Genomic DNA, 24,126 nt, shown 5'->3' on the forward strand with positions numbered 1-24,126 from the left:
TCACTTTGATCTTGTTGATAACACCCTATTTATGTCCTTAATAGAACAGCTCTCTGGAACATCACCATCTTCTTCAGTCTGATTCTCTTTCCAATTTTTAAACAATTTGGCAATTAACTTTCCCCTTCCCATCCCTTTAGCTGAACTGCAGCTACCTCCTACTGTGCCATGGATATTTTGTTCTCAGAGGTGCAATCACCCCAAATCTCTTTCCCCTTTGGCACGTGCGCTGTTCAGGAGACCCGACCCTTCTGAGGGGGTTATTTGAATTTTTAGAAGTCCATTACCTTGTACCAACTCCGAGGGAGCAATTTCACCTCTGCATGAGTCTGTAATCAGAACAGGCTGCTGCTCTCCATCGTCACCAGGCAGATGAGCTAAATTTGACAGCCTTATTCTGTCTACTCAGCCAGTTGCACCTCAGCTTTGTAAAACATAGTAGAGTTGATCACCAGAGCAAGCAGAAAAATTACATTAACTGAACTGTAAATGCTTGATCATGAGCTTGTGTATGCCAGGTGTGACCACTCACCCGCAACTAGTGCTTGGGTCCTGAAGCCTCCTTCAGTTTGAGAGCTTTTAAGAAATTAGGTTATCGTTTCAGGCAATTGTAAGACCATTTAAGTACTCATTTTTTTCTCCAGGATATAAGTTGCTGCCAACCTCCTTGCCATGGCTGTCTCCCCAGAGATGTGTGAAAGCAGTGCGAGTTTCATCAGTGTGCTGACTCAGCAGTTCCTGTTTCCACAGCTGAAGCCAACCACCGTGGGTAGGGGCAGCAGGGCGAAAGAGTATGTGTAACACAGGACCAGCAAAATGCATAAACACTGCGCTGGTACTGGAGAGAGGAAGCATATTACCTCCCCAAAAAGTTTGTTTTCTGGTATGGCGGCATGAGAGATGTCACCTTTAAAGTCACTGACAGTTTAGCACATCAGAAATGCTTTTGACTTTGGACACTTTTAGAAGGTTGCTGTGCCTGGATCCGGTTGCAAGACCTCACATCTTCATATGTTTACTAGTGCTAGATAAAATCTAGCACAGCCTCCAGGGCCCTAGGCACGCTCCCGGGTGTAAATTCCCTTCCTCCCTCTTTTTCTTCCTGAAAAATTGTGAAGTTGGTACAAAGTCTCCCAAGCTCCTCTCAGATGAATGTTTGCAGACGCTGGCTTCTAACAAAGCTCTGAAGTACTTTCTCCCTTTCTGTAAATCAAATCCCAACTATAGACAGGGCAATCATGCAGTGCTTTGCAAAAGGTTCACTAAAACAATCGTACTTCAGTCCCTGGTAAAGTGTGAAAGACTGGCAGAGATATGGAAAACCGCCAACCTGCAAGCAACCATTTCCATTGCAAGAGCCCTGCTGAGTTCCATGGGCTGTAGGTGGGTTATTTACAACAAGGACAGGACAATTTCACTTGTTACTAGGCCAGACTGACAGCAGGCAAGAGCCCAAAGCAGTTTGCAGGCTACTGCAGTGACGATGGGTCATCACTGGATTCCCCATAAAGGGGGAACTCTTCCCTAGCAAGGGCTGTCATTGTTGATCTGTGCGCAGATCTCCCACTGCAGCACGTCTTCCCAACTTCTAACAGCTGAACACATCTGTATCAGTGTTTGCTATTTATCCCACACGGAGCCTGGAATAAACACACCACATGGTATTTCTCCAGTACATAGTCAAGAGGAAGCTGTTTGCCTCTACGTGACTTTTCAGCTAACCACTGATCCAAATGCAGTATGCCGGGCTTAGGAGCCTCGTGTAGATTTGTGACCCTCTTTAGGAGCTTTAGGGCTGTAAAGGCAGTAAACACTGAGTACCTGCAGTTTTTCCACTTGTGAGCTCTGTAATTTTTGCTTGCAAGCTAATGTAGGTTGTGTGCATGGGTCAGAAGACGGTAGAGAGAAAAAATTGTACCTGTTTTCGTGTCCATCTTGCAATGCTCCAAGCACGCAATGACACAGAAACAGAGAAATGACCTACATAAAAGCCTGGCAAGGTTTGAAACCTTACACTGAAGGCAAATCAGTAATGCCATTGCTCTTAGGGCAGCGTGTCTCACCATAATGCTGTGTTTGGGCAACTGGTCATCTCTTGGTCAAAACATGAAAGTAAATTGTAGTAGGTTAGCTCAGCACGCAGGTTACTCGGTCTTTGACCTTGCCGGGACGTGTTGGTACAAAGGGAATCAAGAACGTATTTAAGTTCTTTAGGACACCTGTCCCTAACATTCATATATTTTAGACAACAGTCTTACGCAGCTGCTTGGCTGGACCATGTTCACTCATGGAGTAAACAAAAACCATCCAAATAGCTCTCAAATGTGAAATGCCACAGAGATGAAAGCATGCAGGATCAATGTATTGGCTCAAACAGGCACTCAGGACACAGCCCTTGTCCTTCATACCTTGCTCCTATCTGCCCAAGCTACTCCATTACGTATTAATTTGGGCATTTCTCCATTCAAGACCTCAGTGCTGGACCCAAAAACATTAACAGAAGTTTTGTTTCTAGAAAACTTGGTCAAGCTGAGAGGGAGAAGGAAGAAGAATCTATTGCTTGTCTGGCAAAGCAATCTCTGTGTGAGTTAATTGAGGTAAAAGGAGCACAAATGCCTTTTGGGGCATCATGTAGAGAGGGGTAATTGACCTTCCCACACCTCTGCATACTGCAAACCTTAAAAGGGAAAAAGCAAGTACCTCTTTCCCGCTGTTTAATTGCATTTCTACTCCACTGTGTGTGTCTCTGCCTGCTGCCTTGCCATTCCCCAAGCTGCACTACCCCTCCCCTGCTGCCTGCTATCAAGGCCATCGGAGGCAGGTAAGGAAAACGAGGCGCGCTGAGAGCTCTGCAAACAAATGGAGCATCAGGAGCCGGGGCGAGAAGAGACCCCGCTTAAGGGCCTGTGAGGCGTGCGGCTCGGCCGAAGGCCGGGGCAGCGCTGGGCGGGAGCGGGGGGCGCAGCGCAGCGCTTCCCCCGGCACCCCCCGGCGGTGGGTGCAAAGGGGCTGAAGCAAGCAGAGCTGCCGGTGCGGGGTATCGCCGGGGAACCGGCGAGGGTTTGAACGGGATGAACCCCTGGAAGAGCCACCCATATTCACGGTTATGGTCGTTAGCGCTTGGGGGCCTGGAAACCTTTCCCTGTAACGTGGTTATCTCGTTAACTCTGACTGGTTTTAAGTTCCCCTGCACACCTGGGACAGAAGGACCGCAGGTACGGGCGGGGGCACGGCCCTCACCAGCACCCCCGCGCCGCCTGCGAAGGACCACCCCACGGGAAAGCCCCACTCCCCCGGCCGGGCCGGGCCTGACAGCCGGGGGGGACGACCCCGGGAGGCGGGGGACACGGGGCGGACACCCCCACCCCAGTGACAGGGCCCCCGCCCGCCGCCGCTCTGCGGGACTGTGGCATGTGCGGCGGCGCGGGCGGCGGGGGAGCGGCGCCCCAGAGCCGCGCCGCGCCGCTTCCTGCCGCTATAAATAGCCGCCCGGCCCAAGATGTTCCGGCCGCCGCAGCGGCTGCAGCGCCGGCGGGAGCTGCCGTCCCCTCCCGCCGCGTAGCCCGCCCGGAGCGCGGTAAGGGGGTGCGGGGCCGGGCGGGGCTGGCGGCGCCCGCGGGGCAGGCGGACGGGGCTTCGCTTCCCGCTCCCGGCGGGGCGGGGGGTCCGGGCGGGGCGGCGGCCGCTGCGCTGGGGCGGCTCGGCTCGGCACCCCCCGGCCCGGCGGGTACAAGGGTCGGGGCGGCCGGCGGGGCAGCGCCCGCGGCTGGCCCTGCCCCGGGAGCCGAGTCTTGTTTTGTGCCTATTTTCTCTTTCTCTCTTTCCTTCCAGGCCGCTCTGTCCCGGGCTGGGACGCGCTCCTCCTGCCTCCCGCAGCCTGCTCACGGGGCTGGCATCCCTCCCTGCTCCCCCTCGCTTTCCCCGGGGTTGGGTGCGTGCCCGGGGTGGAAGATGGCATTGGCCTCTAGACACAGCCCCTGGTCCCTCTTGGCAGCTCAGACCGTGCCTCTGCGCCGACCTCTAGGGAGGTGGCTGGTGGCAGCTGGGTCCATGCCTGCTGTGGTACAGCCAAGGCTGTGAAGTCCTGGCTGGCATGGCAGGGTGGGGAGAGCCACACTGGGGCTGTAGCACACACTGCTGCCCACGTGTGTGGCACACGAGCAGGGTGCCATTACAGTTGCTAGCTCACACAGGTGTCTGTTGCAGCCTTCCTCCCTCAAGGGCTTTCATCTGCAGCAAATGTTGAGGTGAGCCTTGTAGTTAGGCTTTATGGTGGAGGCAACCAAAGCAGGTCTCAGCCCTCTGAGCTGGCTCTTGGGGGCTTTTTGAAGGAGTCAGGTTTGGGAACCTCAAGTAAACAGTATTAAAGTTTTAGTTTGTCTTCCCCTTTGTTTGGCCCTGCTACTCTAATGGCTGCACTTCATCTTTTTGTAAACACCTTCTGCATTGCATGACTATCCCTTTTCTGAGAGTATGTGTTCTTCAGCTGCTACCATGTGCCCTGCTCCGGCCTCTGATTTAAAACAAAAGTGATATAGAAGTTGTCTCTGGCACCAAGTAGGGTATGCTTGTTCAGGAACCCACCTTGAGGTACTTTTAAATTGCTCTTTTGTTCTTGTAGGGCTTCCTCAAAGAGAGGGCCATAACAAGCAGCTGTTCTCAGTTGTCATGACCCCCAGAGGATGGGCAGTGTGTTTTGCTCCTTGTTCACACCCTTTTTTTTTTTTTTTTTTACTCTCTTCCTACTTTTCCCTCTTCTCTCCATTAGCTCCTCCAAGCCTGATCTGGGAGTACAGTGCAGAGGCCCAAGAGGCTGCGTCAAAAAGAGGAGGTCCTCTCAGAGTCTGTTTGGCCTCTGCATGTTACTCACAGCGTTCCCCGCTTGGGAGCCTTGCCCTCAGTAAAGGCAGGAGGGATGGCAGTGCTGCCGTGGAGGGACCTGCTCTGTCAGGGCACCTTTCCGAGTGCCGTGAAGCACGAGGCAGGCTGAGCTGGCGTGTACTTTCCCCTCTGCTGGAGCGGGCGAGAGGAAGGAGCATGCGAGGAGGAAATAACAGCTGTTCCAGAGCACTTCTGCCCTCCGTGCAGTGAGAGCACGTGAGGGGAGGACAGACGCAGAAAGGGAGATTCAGGAAGAGAGTACGAGAGAGAATCGGGGGGGACAGAGGAAAGCTACAGATGGAGAGAAGAGCGTTTTATATGTACGTAAGTTTTGTTTTAGAATCTGTTTAGCTAGGGCAAAAGCAAATATCCCAAAAATATGAGATTGTATCTCTTGAATAGGGATTCCTTCCTGTTCCTTCAGAAAGCACTGCTTTTCATTCCTCGGGTATTATGTGTGTCTTTCTCCCTCGCTCTTCTAGGCTTTTCAGCATCCTCTGACCTCGAGCTGAGCAGGACGTTACCCTTAGCATCTGCCTGTCAAATGTGTAGTTCTCCATGTTGTACATGAAATTATTATTTCCATAGTTGGTTAAGGCGAGTTTCCGAGGAATGTGAAGCGAGAGGCACGCCAGTTCCTGTGGTTGGCCTTGACTGGAGCGTGAGGTTTTTTGGGGCAGGGGCTGTGCCCTGGAGGCTGCTGTTACTCTACACATTGCCCTTGGCAGTTTAGGGATTTCTGCCTCCACTCCTGTCCCTCACACCCCTCTTCTATTGCTGCTCACCTGTTCCTCCCCCAGTGCTGCAGCTCATTCAGCCTCTCCCAGTTATCTGTGAGGTTGTGCTGTAAACTGAACTGCCGAAAGGTTCAGCAATCTGGGTTAAAAACCTCTGGAAAAGGAGAGAGGGGAGGAGGAGCAACTACTCCCTCTGTGTACAAATGTCCTGATCAGCCCTGTGTGGCCTCTCCCCTGACTCCTGCTCTGAGATCGCTCTCCCCAGCAAATGGGAATGAAAACAGTTTAAGCTCTTTAGCTGCGTTCTGCTGCTGCCTTAGTATTTCTACTGGAATTACACTTTTAACTTTCTACAGCGCTACATTACCCTGAATGGCATCAGGTAGCAAGGTGCTGTCTTGGGGGCTGCATTGCTATAAGATTTTTAGACCTTTTTTTTTTTTTTTTTTTTGAGAAACCCAGAGTTATCACAAAATTGCACCAGGGCTTCAGTGCTTTTACTCATGCAGTAGAGTCAGAATTGAAAGTGTGCGTGTAGAAAAAGGTATTAGCAGCAATTTCCCACCTGTGACAACATGTATGACCTTTACATATGATGACTTCAGAGCCTCATCAGAGAGGAGCAGGAGCAATGCTAATCCCTTTGTGGAGGAAACGTGCTGCAGTATTGCTGTCCATTACCTATAGTGCATAAAGGTCTAACAGCTGTTAGTTTTTTGCCCTGCTTGTAGAAACACTGAGCTTTTTTGGAGGGAGAAAAGAGTGTATGTTGGTGTTGTCTGACAAATGTGACATGAGGACAGGAATTCATAGATTTCCTTTAAAGGCACATGTATTGTTCTTGGTGTATATATACATTTTAGTAAAATGTCTTTATGCAGCAGCCTTTAGAAATGTTCTGTGCTAACAACATTGAATCTCCATCTGGATAAGGGACTTATGTATAGAAAAGGTGAGAAATAGTGATGCAACGGCAAGGAAAGGATTTCTTTATAAAGTTTATGGTTTTGCCAACATAAACAAATCTTAATTGTGGCTACTTCACAACAATGAAGTGTCATAAAAATTCAAATCTAATTAAATGTTTTTGTGTTCTTTCTAATGACTTCTCATTCTTGGCTGTAACGCAGACACTTTCTCCTTCTCTTCATGTGGTGTGCTTTAACATTTGGTCTGTTGGATCTGTTATAAAAGGGACTGTTGGGTATCTGGGTTCAAAATCCATGGTGCTAGCTGTATTTGGGTTGGGGGGGCATTCTTTATACGGGGAGAAAGTAAGTTTTGGGTTGGTAGAACAGATCTTGACAGTATCAAAGATGAGGATACTGGAAGTGGTCACAAATCTTCAAGGCAGCTATTGATTCTGTGTGCCCGTTGGGTGTGCAATTAACACCTACTTGTTTAGCTCCTTCCTTCAAAGATGTATGTGAAAATCTGTTGGCAAATAGCCCAGAAAAGGGATTATTAAAAACTAAATTTAATAAAGATGTCTAGAATTGTGCTTTAGTAGAAGGTTTTGTTTAAAATATTTTGGGTGCTTGTGGTGACCAGTATGATAGTAGTGTAGTGCTATCATGTAGCCCCAGGTACATGTACACGTATGTCTAGATATCTGAAGAGCAAGAGGGGCAAGGAAGTCAATGAACTTTTTACTACATTAGTACTCTGTGATTCTCTGCAAGCACTATGCCACTGCTGCAGAGTTGTAAGTGAAATCTGAATCATGAAAAGTTATTTTTTTTGGTGGAAATAACCCTGAACATCAGGGCTCTGAAAGATACTGCAGCTGCTCTTCAGCCTTGCAGGCATGCAGGTCTGAAAGAGCAGCTGTCCTTGGGTCTCTTCCAACTTGGTTCACAAACATCAGTGAAAAGCATTTCTAAGGCTGGAGACACAAGTGGCAAGGGAGCAGTTTCATCTAAATCTGAGAGATCAAAGGAGTTCATAATAGAAAGTTTTTCCTTATTCCTGGAAGGAGATAAACGGGAAACGCAAGGAGTAGTGCGAGAGTCTGTTTTGTAACACTTAACTCTGCTGTAGCCTCGTTAGGATTCTTCTACGTTTGCTTCCCATTACACATAAGTACACTTTGGAGTTAAACTGTTTAACTTTGTTAACTCCTTAAACTAGTGATGTTGCAGAAGCAAAAGTTCCTAATACTTAAGCTGTTCATATGGCACCTGTCGTCTTTAATCTCTTCAGTGTGTGTATGTGTGTAGCTCCTGTGGCTTCCTTCCTGGGACTAAGCCTGTGTGAATAGCCCTCCTGTCCTCCAGTGCATGTGTTCATGAGAAAGCTCTCCTTCTTGTCGTCTGAGCTAAACTTGAGTACATCTCTCCTGATGAAGAAACTGTGGTGTATTCTTTATGGGAAGTAGTAGAGAGATTAAAATAAATGTTCTTAGCAACTTCACCAAGCCCAAAATAGCTTGTGCATGTTTCTCTTGTGATAACTTCAGGAAGTGGGGTGATTCCCTCTTCCTCCCTCTTCAATATTTTTTGGTGAATGCTGTGCTTGAGCACTGAAATCCTCATGCCATGAAGAGCAGGCTTCTCTCTGAATTTCCTTGGACCCTCACTTAAGAGGACCAGAAGTGAGCCCTGAGAAGAAATTGCATTCCTCAGCTCATTATACTGCTTCCTTTGAAAATAGCCAGTAAGGTCCTCTGTGGTGAGGATGGCCAACTACTGAAGCTGGTTGTCCAGAGAGATTGTGGAGTCTCAGTCCTTGGATATGGTCTAAAAACTGGACCAGACAAGGCCCAAGCAATCTGCTTTAAGCCAGGTTATCCCTGCTCTGAGCTAGATGAGATCCAGCAGCTCCTTCCAGCTGGCTGCATGCTGTGTTCCTGCATTACTGGATAAGCATGACTGCTTTTGTCTGTCCCCAGAACATCTGGGAATAAAAGTGGTCTCAAAACATCCAGAAATGGCCTTGAGAAGTCTGAATAAAGACTTTGAAAAATGGAGTGCATAGAGAAGCATAGTGTGGGGAAGTGACTTTGCCCAAAGTCTCCGAGCAGCAGGTCAGTTACAGTGCTGGGAGAGCATCGTACATCTCCTGACTGGCAGACTAGTGCATTGGTAGGCTAAGATGTTGTCTTTGAATGTAAAACCATCTCCTTTCCCTACTCAACTACTTTCAGATCACTTGGCAACAGAGTCTACTTTTACACTCTGAAAGATCATTAATTTTTTTTTTTGCTTTATCTGTCATTTTCATAGGGTTTTTTAGTACTAAAGAACAGTTTATTGCATTAACTTTTTCAGGAAACACTGAGAACATCAGATCTGGAAAAGAATTTGGTGAAATAAAGACAAGAGCTGCAAAGGAAATTTTTAGAAAGTGATGTTATTCCCAGTTTGCTGCACAACAATTAATCTCTTATTTTTAAGAAAGGAAAAGAGCAGAGGAAGCTGTGTACTGATTCCAAGTTTGAATCTCTCTTTGTTTAAAAAAAAATAAAAATCACTTGAAGAAAACTCTTTAAAATCTGGAAGCTGAAAAAACAGATCAGCATTTTAAAGAGTACCATGGAAGGAGTTAAACTGTGAGTTAACTGCATCTGTGTTTCAAATCCAAATGCTACAAACAAGGCACCATTCAGATCTTCAGTTATAAGTTATGCTGAATTCGTTATGCTCTGTTTGTTTGAATTCTATCCACAGAAGAAAAAGAAAATCATGGCAGATTTAAAAAAAAAAATCATTACTCTTGCTTTGGTAGCTTGTTTCTGAAGGGATGAAGCAGGATTCTCCTTTTTTTTTTTTTTTTTTGTCTAGCACTTATGCAGGTCGTCTGCTAATTATTAGCAGCTGTGAAACTATGGCGTTACATAAGCATAACTAAAAGTCAGTGGAGCCTTGCATCATTCAGCAGATCTGTCCATCACTTACCACAATAACAGATCGGTTTTGTAACTCACTTGACATAGGGATCTAAATACTGAGAGAGTACCAGCAGGCACGGAAAGCTGGGAAATCCTTTAAGTCATAGAAATCAGATATGATAATGTGCTATTTTATTATTGCCACAATGTGTTGTCCAATTATACATGTGCTTTGCCGTTCTGTGAAGAGCTGTGTGTCAGAATAATGCCCTGTGACAGCTGAGCCTGCCAGCTACATAAAGCTGAATTGTCTGGGCAGCTTTGCTTGGAAGACAGGTATGGGCGCTATGCCTGGCTGTGGTGCAAGCACGACAAGTGTGAGTGCTTGTGGATGTATCCCAAATTAGCCACGCTCAGTGCTATGGCTGAATACAACAAACTGTCTTAAACATTAGAAAAGGCATTTTTACAATGGGACATGTGTAGAGCTGAGAACTTGGGATTTCTTGGCAAGGGCGATACCTGCGGTGTGTATGAGCGTGCTGGCACGGAGGGCCCAGGGCTGGCAGGTGCAGGCTCTGCCCCAGGTTTGTAACACTGGCTCCACACACCGCAGGATTTGGTTAGCAGCACGAGTTTCTTCCCGCTGAACCTTGAGGGTGTATAAAACTTAATCTCCTGTAGTTCTGAGTATTAAATCATAGACTATGTAATGAACTTTCTGATCCAGGCTCTGGTTTTGTTTTCAGATTTTTTTGTCTTGTCTTCTCTCTTGTTGGTTTAAAGATCTCCATAGGCAAGAGAGACTCTGAATGGGTGAGTGCAGTGTTATCAAATGTGCAAAATATGATCCTTAAAATACTTGTTCTTGGGAGTTAAGAAGGTGAAATGGGTTCCAGCAGATACAGTGTCCCTCCAGACCAGTCTGTGCACCCAGTGGCTCAGAGCTGTGCCCTGGCCCCTTTTTCAAGAAGTGAAAGAGGAATTTGCCTGCACTTCCATTTTTTTTTTCCCCAACACCTTTTCTTTTTTTTTTTTTTTTTTTTTAAAGCAGTGATGTGAACAGTTAAGTTTGAGAGCTGCTGCCATACCTCTGTGCTGTTTCTGCTGGGAACAACAGGTGGTGCCTCATTAGCTCACCTCACCAGCAGGCTCTGAAAATGGTGGGACCTTATAGCCACCCTCAAATTACCTTGGTCCCCAAGGAAAAATGCAGGTGCTTGGAGGCAGCTGGCAAGCTCCAGCTGCTGGGGTAGCACTCCAGAGCCGTAAGAGGGTGGCATGAATTAGAAACCTTCATTTTGAGTAGCCTAGACAGAATGATAACTGGTTTCATAGCTAGCATCAGCTAGGTAGCTTTTTAATAGAAAGACACGGATGATGAAAAATATTAGGGGGAAGGACTGGTTATTGCAGTACTAAGCTTTACAGTCCTCTCCAATTTACTCCAACAACTCATCAGTCCTCCCACAGCCGTCACGTCAGTCACTGCTGTCCTCGTGTCCTAACTTACCCAGTATTGACTGACCCACTTTGCCTAACATGTTTCCAAAAGTTGTTTTTTTTTCTGGTGTGGAAATGCAAAATAGAGAATTTTCATTCTTACTTTCACATTTGAAGCTACTGAAAACAGTTTTTAAAGGAAGTATTTAATGTAAATGTGGTGGGTTGACCCTGGCTGGAGGCCAGATGCCCACCAAGGCCATACTGTCACTCCTCTCCTCAGCTGGACAGGGGAGAGAAAATATAACAAAAGGCTTGTGGGTTGAGATAAGGACAGGGAGATCACTCAGCAATTACCGTCATGGGCAAACCAGGCTTGAGTTGGGGAAAAATTAATTTAATTTATTACCAATCAAATCCGAATAGGATAATGAGAAACAACACCAAACCTTACAAACACCTTCCTCCCACCCCTCCTTTCTTCCCCAGCCTCAACTTCACTCCTGGTTTCACTGCCTCTTCCCCCCCCGAGTGGCACTGATCAGCTTGGCCTTGGCCAGCGGTGGGTCCATCTTGGAGCCGTCTGACATTGGCTCTATAGGACATGGGGGAGGCTTCTAGCAGCTTTTCACGGAAGCCACCCCTATAGCCCCCCCACTACCAAAACCTTGCTGCGCAAACACAATACATTCTACCCCTCACCTCTTTGAATCACTTATTTAAGAGGTGCTGTGTGTTGCATATGTTGTAAGTAAACAAACAATGTGCTCATGCATGTAAACGAGTTTGCATGACTCAAGGTATTGATCTCTTTATATTTATCTCTGTTTGGTCAGGCGCTCCTTCTTGGTTTTCATATGATCATACATCTTCTCTTTAAGACCTCTGAGATAGGGAATGCATTTGACCAATGCCCAGTAGAATAAATTTTCTATTCCGATGGGATGAGATGAAAAATCAAATTATAGCAATATGGTGGTAAGGAAGGTATGCAGGTATGACTGAGGCCACAGGGGCAAATCTACCAGAATATCATCTCTTCTGTCTGCAGGCTGCATTTTCAAACCACCCCAGACGGATGCTACTTTGAAACTGAGGGAAAGATATTCCTTAAACGTACATTTTTTTCCAGTCAGTAGTTCTGGTGGCATCTTGGAACCTGAAGCTCTCAAACAGCAGCAGACAGCCCTAAAACTTAGTTTTAATACTAGGCAGCAACAAACCACAAAGAAATAATTGTCCCTTGGACCTTCCTGCTGTATCTTCAAACAAGTTCTGCATTCGATCTCAATAGGTGGCTTAGGGAGGGACAAAAAACTTGTTTCATGGCACAACTTACTTTAAATAGATTATTCGTGATTGAATTGATTGGTGTCCCTTGAGTGTAAATGAACAACTCATGTTCTTGTTTAGTTTTAACTTCAAATAAGATGATGCTTTTCTGAATGAAGCACCTTACTCTGAAGAATTGCTGCATACTTATACTTGCTTGTCCCCTTAAGTGGAACCAGAGCAATATTTATTTCCTCATTTATTGGTTATTCTCTTCCTAGCAGCTCTGCAGGATCAGTGTCTCCAAGTTTTATTATAGCTTTTTCTTTTTTTCATTTGTGCCCCCTTAAAAAAGTGTGCATGCTGACTGGAGTCAAGAGGAAGATAAATTAACTTGAGCTGCTATAGGGAACTAGAAAATGAAGTGTTCCATAACAGACAAACAGCTTGAGATGACTGGACAAGTTCCCTCTTTATTCATCTAAAATGTGCCAGTTGTTTAGCAGAACATCTCTGATAATGCGAGTGAATTGCAGGGTAAAACCCAGTTGGATGTCGTCATGTGCAGTACTTAAATGAGAACACTGAGGGATTTTGTGCTTCCAGGGGAAAGAACTGTCATTGTTGTCTTCTGGTTTGTGTTACTTTAAAAGTTCCCCAAGAAAGCTTCCTCTTAGGAGGAATAGTGTTTATAGTTGTTTACAGTAAGAGTGGTATATGACTGATCTTTTTTGCTTAAACTGAAAGCTTTTATTCTTCTCACAAATATGTATGTTCACTGTCCACTCACTAATCAGTGAGACTGAGGCATTAAAGAAACCATGGTAATGCTACCACATGGTATATAATACCATAGCATTTAGAGCTTCCAAGGCCTTTGCTCCAGGCCATCTGCTGTGAGGTATGGACAGAGGCAAATGAAAATAGAATGGAAAAACCATGCAAGAAGGGAAAGTATAAAAAACCCAAATATAGTGTATTTTTACCTTCTTCCCTTGATATAGAGATAAGGAAATGTCCTGCTGCCATTTCTTAGCTAGGCATGACTTTATGCCCTAGGAAGTGAGGAGAGACAGACAGACAGACACACACACACACACACACACACAAAATATAAAAAAAAAATATCACTCTGGACTAGCACAAGAGCTGATAGGTGCAACCCTGGGTCCAGTCCTGCCTGACCTTGATGTGAGGTTGCTGTGGGGGATCAGCGCTGAGAAGAGACCAGTGGAGCAGGATTGCTCTAGGCAAGGTCAGGACAGTGTTTCCTGGGCTTTTCTCTGGGCTGTTTTCCATTAGGCTTCTAGAGGTGCTCTCTCTGTTTTCTGGTGGAGACTGATGGTTATTTTTGGAAATCACCATCCTGAAGGTAGAATCACTCTTTCTTCTGCTCTAAAGCTCCAGTGCCCTTGACATCTTTCTTCTAAAGTTTTGCAGGGTCACTGTGATGTGACTGTTACTGGGGAGGAAGAAACACAGAGTATCTGCAGGCATGTTTGATGCAATAAACCTCAGTTCTGCCCAGTGAAATTGTCACAAATTGCAGTCTCACTTCTCTGTATTTTCTGGCCTGTTCAGGTCCTGGTTTCTTCCTTTCTCAACGGAGCACGTGACCCCTGGTATCACTGTCATTTTCTGTAACATGCATCAGTGCAGGGTCTCAGACCCTGTCACCACGGAATCCTGTCTGGTATAAGGGCAAGTATAAAATAAGGGATTTTTAAAATAGTTCTTAAGGATATAATTATGAAACTAGCCTAACAGACAATCAAAGGTCTTCAAAACCGGAATTCCCAAGAGCAGCGCATTAGAAGTTGAGAGAACAGTCATTGTCCCATTTAGCAGCAAAAAGCCTGAAGTTAAGTATGTCACAAAGTTTACTTAAATCCAAACTATTAACATCATGAAACCTCAAGTAGGTATAAACAGCCTGTATAACAGCTGGTGCAGCCGAGCCCCCGCTGGCAGCGTGTAGCGACAGGGAAGCGGGTGAAGAAACACCTTTAGACTCCCGCAGCGTGTGGGGATGCTTCGAGGCATTGCTGGCGAGTATCAGCTTGCAATTCATCCTCCGTGAGGGACCATGGTGGCTCTGCTGGGACATGGCCCACAGACCGACTGGAAGTATTGGGCTCTACTGAAATGCCTGTAACTAATCTTCTCACCTCCCCCGAGGGGCCCGTGCTGTAGTCTCCCCTTTACTCTGGGGCAGCTGTAATTTTTCAAGCCCAGCAGGGGGTTTTAGGAGGCCCCTGCTGCTTTCCTCTGCGCTGTTCTCTTAGGTCACTGCTGTGGTGCAGCCTCGCAGGGGAGCCAGCCAGCTTCACTCAGTAGTCTAGAAATTGGACTGTAAGGCACTTCTCTGTTAGCATGGCTGCCTGAAAAGTTGCTGCTTCAAAAGACATGGAGACAGGTTTTCTGTTGTGCATAGATAACACCCTCAGAGCCATAAGCCATATACTTAGCTATAAATTTAATTATTCTGTTCTCTACCGAGTACCTGGCCTCTTGCTGTTGGGGGAGGAAAGAAGAAACAAAGCACGTGCAGAGTGGGATACCGACAGATGATTGCAAGTTCAGTTATATTCTTGTGTGGAACTTCTGCTAATGAGGGAGACCTAGTGCCAAGCTGTTCGAGCCAGAATATCATACTACTGCCTCCGCTCTCAATCTCAGCCTGCATGTTTGAGGGCTTGTCCTGATTGCCAGTTCCCAAGCGTGTTATGGGAACTTGCATAAAAAAGGCATCAGGAGCCCAACTCTTTTTATTTGTCCAGCTATGGGAACAGGGTGTCCCCATACCCTTTTGAGATAGAGGTGTTGCTTTATGTCCTGAGAGTACAGTCTCCTGATAGCTGCTTGGCTTCAGCAGCTGATGAAACCAGGTTTTGGTGATAGGTGATATAGGGCATTTTATTTCTAGATCAGCAGTTTATCTCTAAGCCAGGTGAGCTGTCACTAAACATTACTTTCTATCAGGTTTAGTGTAGTCTTAAGTGCAATGAGTCAGTAATCCCAGGTCTGCAAGACAAAAGTTCCTGCTCAAAATGGCATTGAATGTCTTCCACGCTGAAAGCCATCGTGAAGTAGTCAGATTGTGAACAAGGATTGAAACTGTTCCCTGATGGCTAACAAGTGATCCTTTTAGACCAGGGCCAACACTGGGCATAGTGGTGTGAGCGTTCTTGCTTGGATGTGTCCCCTTACGTGTGAGTGAGATGTAGGATCTCTCAACGGGGCTGAATTTTTCACTGCCTAAGGAAATGGAGACCTTCAGTCACCAAGGCTGTTATCTGGATGCTTTTCATGGACCCTGAAATTCCCTGTTACTTTTTTAACTGCTGCTTGCCTAATTCATAGTAACTGCATAGGTAATTAAATGATAATGTGGCATGCAGTGGATATACATATTCATATACTGAGCCTCCCTTTCTCCTGTTTATTCTTGGGGGAATGTTGTTTTCAATAAATATTAATGAAAGAAAAACACATGATCTGATCTTGCACATGATCTGATCTGTCTCACCTTACTCGTGCGTAGTTCCAATCAGTATGGGATTGCTGGCACTTGTAGCTAAACAAGAAATAAAAGATCTCATCCATTATACAGCAGAGAAGCTGCTTCTATTTTATAATTGCCCAGCAAGTATGCGCAGACTCTGATCTCTGGTTATATTTGGCATGAAGATATTCCTGATGTGGAATATACCACCCATGGGAAGAATGCAAGAAATGGACTAAAGTTCCCAGTAACTGGGACTTTTTTTCCTTTTTAAAAAAAGAAAGTAAAAGGGCATGAGCTTTGGATAGGATGCCCCTACTATAAAATGGTGCACAGCTTTTTTGTCTCCAGAATGTAAAGGGGAAATAAACTAAGCAGGAGTAACAGCTTGAAACTGTATGGCCTGTGTCAAATGAAACATTGCTCTTGTCAGTGAATATTGTTTTTGTGGCTTTAAAATGTGTGGATGTTGTGGTAAGGTGATTTCTAAGGTGTAGATTTGCTTAGCTTTGTTCACGTGTACATATATGTATGTGTACATATATGTACACAAGTGCTGATGGGAAGTTTGAATAGAAAGTATTCAGACTTAAGTGTGATCTTTTAAAAACAGTTGATGTTTTCTACTGAAATAACCAAGCATATAAAAATTCTTCATCAAATTGTTCGTACCTGAAACTTTGTAAACTTCGACTCATGCTAACAGCTAAAGACAAAGTGCTCTATAATATCTTTTAATATCGCCATCATAGCAATGCTTATATATTGGAAAAGGTACTTGAAGACTAGGCATGGCATTGGGAAAGTATAACAAACACTGCTCTAGAAAAACAGCTAGGCAGTTTTTACTGGGCAAAAAGTGTTGAAAATACTCTTTGGAAAGATAGCATACAGTGTTTGTTATGTTTGTGGACCAGTTGAGTAATCCCATATTCTTTGATCAGGTCAAAGAGAAACTGTGTCTCAAGCTTGTATAAAAAAGCTGCAAACTAAGAAATTAGGTTTTATGTGAAATTAAGTATTGTAAGAAATGATCAGCGCCATTCCTTTTAATAAAACTTCCTTTTTGGTTCATGAGAACATATTATGGTTATTACAAATATCTGTAATGATATGAAGAGACTTCCAGAAAGGTAAGAGTTTTCCTTTTAGAAATATGTCTTATGATATATATCATAATACATGTGCAGTGTAAGACTTTTCTTCAGGAGTCTGTTAATATCTATATTATTGGGGCAGGGAGGACAAGTAACTTTCTGAGAGCAAGGTTTGTCAGTTCAGCAGTTTTCACTTAAGTCAAGAAATTCATAGGCGTTATTAGGCATATTGCGTTTTCTTAGTAATGGCTTTTATTTATGTGGCTGTCCTCTGAAAGGGTAACCTGTGGCTAAAACCAAGGGTGATAACTGAAAATGTAACGTCTCATACGCACATAGCTGTGTAGAGGATTTTGTCCCAGAGTTTGTTGGTTTGGGTTTTTTTTTCCCTAGTTTGACAGAACTGGAGCAGTGTGAAAACTCTTCATCTTCTACATACACGTGACTACAGAGGGGGAATTTGCCAGAAAATTTTTGACCACCAGATTTTGTTCATGTTCTGGATGAAGGACAAGACAGATTCTCTGTTTTATCTGGTATGATTCTCCCACGCCCAAGGAGCATGTTAATATTTCATTGTTCTGAATGAACATAGTGGGCAACATTAAATATTTACGTCTCTCTACAAAGTCACACAGATGCCACCAGGATACCTAGCTCTACATCACACATGCTCTAATTCACCCCAAACACCCACTGTTTACTAATCTTCAGCCCCCGTCTGTGCTGATAATGAGCAAGAGGAAATGGAAACAGCAGGGATTATATGCTACTGAGAAGTCCCAGTTTCCATGCCTGGTTGTAATTCTTTCAACAAACTCTTGCCGACTGTGCTCCTGCGTTGAAGTTTGAACACCTCTGTATTAGTGCTTGGCTCTGGTGATTTGGTAAACAGATTTGAGGGGGGGTTTTTTGTTGTTGCATATTAGCAGCTCCACACGATGGCTTACTCTTGCACTCACATGTGTTGTGCCCGCTCGAGGTCAGGAGCAGTACAGATTGTTTTGCCCAATCACTGAGATGTTAATTGCTCATATTTTCTGGTGACAGGTGCCAGATAGAAAACAGTCCCCACCAAATTCACTATTCTCCGTTGTGTGTACGTAGTGTTAGCCACATTGGTGAAGGGGGTGAGTTTCCATATAATGAATAAACAGGGCCCATTTTTATAAGGCAAGTGGTATGTGTGAGTTTTGAATGCTGGGATTCGGCATGCTCCGTTAGCCTGTATCACCATGTCCAGTATACTCAAATGTGTGGATGTAGGGTAGTGCCCGTTTCCAGTCTAAACCAAAAACCTTAGAGCCTGTGATTGCCTTTTTATCCCCATAGCACAGGACAGCAAACTCCTTGTGTAAATGGCTTTACAGCTGTGTATGCTAACAACCCTGTGTAGCTTGTTGCACAGTGGCCTGACAGATTTGTTACTGCTGCCAGGGTGGCCCTTTATCCATAAATCAAGTGCTGTTTGATCTAGTGGCAAGTGAGGGGAAGTCAATTTATGGTCTTAAAAACAACTTGTGCCATCTGCAGGCTGACTGGCACATGTCTCCGTTAGGTACCCAGGTGTACATAGGAAGAGCTTCAGCTATGCTTTCCACTCAGAAAATAAATGGGTTTGTCTTGTATATATACAAGGTGAGACATAGCATAGTTAAAAGCAAATTACTGCAAAAAACCCCATTGAGGCTTCAGTCCTCCGGAAGGTGCCAATCAACAGGTTCCTCATCTGTGACAAGGGTGGAGAAACAAGTGATTTGTTTACAGAGGATAGAATTTATCAGGCTTCAGATGTTTCCCTTCACCTCTTGATGGTCTGTGGTCAGAGCTGACAGATCCTCTGGTGTCCATGGTGGCTCAGCAAACACGTGAGGGCTCTGCAGACACAGCGAGTCCCCCAATATCGTGCAGCTGCCTTTGCTGTCCTGCGGGGCCTTCCCGTGGCCCCACTGAAGGGCACGCCGAGGTGCCGCTGCGCTCTGGGCCTGGCTGGAGCAACACCCTGGGAGGCTGTTGTCCTTGGGCGTAGCTTCAAAGCGGCTGGGAGTCTGCTGCGAGCTACCTGCTGGGCAAACAAATTCCTCCCATACTGAACAACGTGGAGTATCTGGGGGGGATACAAAACTATGTTTGCCCCACCAGCGACTCCAAGCACAGCTCTGGCACGGTCCAATATACACAGCTAGATCCTCACAAGGCAGTTGACACATTAAAAGTGACTTTGTAAACGTAGCCCCTTCTTAAAATGGAGAGAAGTAACCCATCTCTGGTGAGGGATTCGCGCTGTCTGAAAGCCCCTGGGCGAGCAGCTGGGGGAGGACAAAGCGGCAGTGTGTGCAGAGCAAACATGGCCACTTCCTGACCTCTTCAACTTCCCCTCGGCGCCTCTGAAGCTTGGGGTCCAGCGTATCGTGTCTCTGCACGCTTACCGAGGGGAAAATGCTTAAGCTGCGTGCATCTCGCAGTGCTCTCAAGTGTCTTCCAGTGTAAATAATACCGTGTCCATTTGGCCCAAAACGTTAAATGGGGGCAGAGCAGGTGCTTCTGCGGACACGTGTTTGCACATGCACTCCTGCTACAGCCGCGGGAGCTCGGACGTGCGTGCATGAGTAGGCGTGTGGGCGCCCAAGGAGAGTCTGATGCAAAAGCATCCATTTTGTGGACTTGTCTTTATTGCAGTCATGCACGTATTTCCTTTTGTGTGGGTATCCTCTGTATGTTTACACTTAAAATATTTATATCTCTCTATTAGATGGGTGTGATTTGTTCAATACTTAGCTGCTGAAGTTCCTTGAAATGGAAAGGTTTGTGCTGGTCTCGCCTTGTCAGCCTGAACAGATCCTCTCCTTTCCCGAGCTTGTCCCTTTATCCAGCGACTTTTTATACTGTGTGTGCCAGCTTCCAGGGGAGGTAGGATTATCCTTGCGCAGTTACTCTTGCATAAGCCCGAACCTGGCAGCCAACGACCCCTGCAGCAGGCACGTGCTGCTCTGTGAAATCCTCTTGTTTGTCGCTGCCTCTTTGCCAGAGGTCACTACTCCTGCATCTCTGGGGATAGGAGGGATCCTCAAAACCGTTGCCACTTGATTTCCAGCAGGATCAGTCAGATTACTTTAACCCACCGATAAAAATTACTGGAGCTAATTTGGCTCATTTGATAGTAGAAAACTAGTGAGCGGTGGTAGGAAGCCCCGAGGCAGCAGACAGGGAGGTAATCCCTGGCTGGTGGTCACCAGGAGGCTGCTCACAACACTGATGTCTTCATCTGGCACGGTTTAATTTAAAATATGACATTTCTAGCGGAAACCTCTTAATTTACGTAGATATTACATAGAATGCATCAACCAATGGGCAAAGAAGCAGCTCCCATTGGTTTGCGCTGGGCCGCTTGCTGCAAGCTGTGGTTTTGTGTTACAGCCTGGGTAGCAGCAGAGCCAGCCTCATGCTGGCAGTTGTCCCCTGCTGCCTGAGAGTGAGAAAAGAGAAAAAAAGAAAAAAAACTAATGAACGTTTGAACACTAGATCAGTTCCTCAATACGGTCTGTGGGGCACGGTGGGAGAAATGAATGGTGGTGGGAGGACAGCCATAAAGGAGTGTTGCTGCTGGGAGCTTTGCATCCCAAATGTGCAGCATCACTATCTGTTTGTTCACTTTTTCCCTGCCTTCTGGTTCTTCACATCCACACTTAGGTGCAGCTAAATCCAATCAGTGCCCCAGCACATGTTTGCAGTCAGTCTCCAAGGGAACCTCTCTGCCTTCACTTAGTCCTTGCCAGGCTGATCAGTGCCCCAGGCATTGGCTGTTGTTATTTCAGCTCTCACTAAATAAAGGGACATTTAATTGATCTCGCCCCCCCACACCCTTAGCCTAACTGAAGGGTGTATAACATCCTCCACAAGAAGCATCTTCCAGCAGAGCAGTATCTTCTTGCTGACCCTGGTAAGACCATTCTTCCTCTCCTCTGACATGGTAGTCTTCAAACTTTATCTCCAGGCTGTGTCAGCATATTTCTGGTGTTGGTACCACTTAGGATTATATTGCCTTTCCAAAATTCATGTGTCTTAAAAAAAAAAAACACTGCTAAAGCACCACCTTTTGACTAATCCTGTAAACATACTCTTCTAATCCAGGTCTTTACTGTCCTTCCTTTTGTGACATATATTCAGGCCAGTTTGTCCCATCACTAGATGACAATGTATGGATGCACACTGCTACAACTGAGAATAGAATCTCTACTCTTTTGAAGTCATAAACTTTTTCATAGGACTCAAACTCCTGTGAAAGCTGTTTGCCACATTCAAATGAAAAATATTTCTGAAAATTGCTCATAATTGCATCTATTCGAATACATCAATTCATTACCACTCTGAAAATTTGATAAACAAATATCCTTGAACTGAAATTTGCCACGCCTGCAGCATAATGACATTCTCCACTATTGCATTTGTTTCCTCTTTAAAAGAGGGCGGGGGGGGCACTGAGCATACTGTAACAGAATCACATCCAGCGTTTGGTATTAATATAAAGAAATAATACAAAAAAGTCCATTCAATCATGGAGTGACTCCAAAGGCAGTAGAGGAGAGCTCTTTGGCTACACAGAAATGTCAGTGGTTCAACATGAGAGCAGAAAGCTCTTAAACATGCTGTAAGGGAGATTTAGTTTCTTCATCTGGTTTTAAAAAGTAAGCGAAGCGAGTCTAGCAAGGTGCGGTGAGGAAGTGTGGTGTCACATGCAGCTCTACAGGAAACAAGACTGAAGCTGCTGGGGAAGTTCAGAACCGGGTGACCTCCAACGGGTGCAAATAGCACAGGTTAGTTCTCTTAAAATGTCTCTTTAACCGTCCTGCTGGGGTTCTGCATATGTGTTTTCACAGATTTTTGGTGGGGAGGGGGATAAGAAGTGGTCCGCATGGCACTTGTGTTAGCATGTAGTGAGCAACATGAGCTCTCAGAGCAGGACCTTACGGGGCAAAAATAGGAAGCTCTCCTGTGAGTTAGCCCAGTTTGTGAGAAGCTTGGAGCCTGCCTTGCTGTACAACAGCAGCGTGGACCTGAATCGCATTAGAAGTGTGAATGAAATCTTCTCCATCTTGTTAATATAATGAGTGAAAGGTCTGGATTGTTAATAGAAGTGTTCACTGTTAATAAATACCAGAAAGTGCTTTTTCAAGCACAGGTTAAAGCTATTGACTATAGCACTTTGTTTGTTTTGGCTGTACCAAGTATATAGCTGCTCTGTTTGATTTTACTCGTATAGTCTCTTGTTAAGGTTTTCTCTCATTCCTGATGATTTTTGTTGAGAAATTCCATCCCACCTTTTCTGTGCTGGAGGGTTTTGGCTTGGGAATGTGCCATATCAGTAATGAAATGGCACCAGATTGGTGCTGGAGAACTTGGGAGCTCTCAGAGGGAGACTGTTTAATGGGATGTACGTTTTGTATTCCTGCACAATTCCTACACAATTTGTATTGTATGGCTTGGGAATGCGCCATATCAGTAATGAAATGGCACCAGATTGGTGCTGGAGAACTTGGGAGCTCTCAGAGGGAGACTGTTTAATGGGATGTACGTTTTTGTATTCCTGCACAAATTGTATTCCTCCTAATTTCCATTATGAAAACCTGTTTAATGGGATGTACGTTTTGTATTCCTGCTTTGAATGCAAAGTCGGAGTGAAGGTTAAAAAGAAAATAAACTTCAGGATGACAAAATGTAGAATATAGTAGCAGTACTTAACAGAATCTGAACAAAAACTAAATCCCAGCACAAGGCGCACGTGGTGCTGTGAGAGCATGGGGGGAAGAGGAGGTGGCGGCTGCACAGCCGGTGCTGGCAGCAGCGGTGGGTGGCAAAGGTGCTTGCCCTGTGCAGGGACTCCCTGGCTGGCCAGGCAAGGCCACAGTTTGCCAGGCAGAGGGGCTGGGGTAGTGGATGTGGTTGTGATCTAGCATGAAGTGCAGCTATTGGGGATGGCAGATGCTGTACCAAGGGCATGCCAGACATTCACATCAGAGATTTGAGCATCAGGTGGGTATTCCTAAAGCTGTCCATACTTCTTCCCAAATCTTTTAAAAAAACATTTCCCTGATTCTGCAGGAAACCAGACTAAGCTGCACTGCTATTTTACCCTCCTCAAACCATCTAGTGCATTCACCCTGATCTCGGCATAAAAACATCAACGTAAAACGAGCGCGGCGGCTTGGGCAGGACCAGGCCGCGCGAGCGGGGAGCTCTGCACCCCATCGTGCCCGGGGAGGCGGGTGCTGGTCTGGCTCTGCCACGGGGTGCCGAGGGTCTCGGCTATTTGGGAACAGCAGGGCCCTGTTTCTGGGCAGCTAACAGCTCTGTGGCTCTGCCCCTCTGCAGCCTTGCAGAGCTTGCTCTCACGTTTTAAGCTTTGGAGCTCTACATGCAGAAGGCTCTGGCCTTAGCTGCGCTCCTCCGCTTCTGTAAAACCAGCAAGTTTTGCAAAGAGAGCCAAAGTTCTGCCCAAAATGGGCCTTTCTTCTTTATTAGGGTTTATAGCCTTCACCAGAGCACTGTGAAACTCAACTCTGTTTAACTAAGAATGTGATTTAAAAGCAATTTAGTGAAATCCCGCTGCAGACGTTTTCATTTCAGCCTAATCCTGCCTTGTAGCGGCTCATCTCAAATAGATTAGGAGTTGTTTTAAGCTAAATATAATGGCTCATAAATAATATATTTGAGCCTCCACACAGTGGTTTGCACCAGGTATTTGAAATTGAATTAAAAAATAGACTGATACAGTTTCCTAAATAAATAAAGCCTAACACTTTTACTGTGCTACCAGGAGTGAGCACAGGCAGCCAGGACTGAAAGAGGAGGGAAGGAGCGGGAGAGGGTGTAGGAGAGGGGGAGTTTCTGAATGGGCCTGTTTCGCCAGCTTCCATTATGAAAACCAGGGAAAGAATGTTTCTTTCCCTAACAAATGAAAAAGGAAATCTGAAAAACGAGGAAAGGGAATAAAGAGTACAGACTAAACAAAAGGAAATAAATATGGATTGGAATGAGAGAGAAGGAAAACAAGAAAAGAAAATAGTAAAAAATGGAACCAGATGGAGAAAATTCTGTGCTCAGGAAAAAAAAACCTCCTCCTTTACTGAACTTCAGAAGGAAGGGAGACTGTGTGTATGTGTTTGCACATATTCGTAGCATCTATGGAATAAAAATTCATTTTTCTGTATGATACTTTTTAATTACTTATTTTTGTTTCTTTCCCTTGGGCAGTATTAGTATAAAAGTTTTAAAGTTTGAGCGAGCTTTAAAGTTAGATGAAAGCAACTTTAAAGTATCCTTAATTCTGGAAACAAACAGAATAAACCACTCAGAATACCACTT

At 45.4% G+C, this 24,126-nt stretch overlaps 1 protein-coding gene across 3 annotated transcripts in view; it reads left to right on the forward strand.

The window, feature by feature from the left end:
• Nucleotides 1-3,503: 3,503 nt before the first annotated feature.
• WIPF1 (WAS/WASL interacting protein family member 1) overlaps nucleotides 3,504-24,126 on the forward strand; it is a 58,338-nt gene continuing 37,715 nt past the window's right edge. The window contains exon 1 of one of the 3 annotated variants that reach the window (XM_068408208.1): nucleotides 3,504-3,577. The gene's annotated coding sequence lies outside the window, so the exon portion shown is untranslated. Of the gene's footprint in view, nucleotides 3,578-5,160; nucleotides 5,202-24,126 lie in introns of those variants that run through there. The other 2 variants (XM_068408207.1, XM_068408209.1) reach the window with 2 other exon arrangements.

The sequence above is a fragment of the Nyctibius grandis genome, chromosome 9 (assembly GCF_013368605.1).
Source record: "Nyctibius grandis isolate bNycGra1 chromosome 9, bNycGra1.pri, whole genome shotgun sequence".
NCBI lineage: Eukaryota > Metazoa > Chordata > Aves > Nyctibiiformes > Nyctibiidae > Nyctibius > Nyctibius grandis.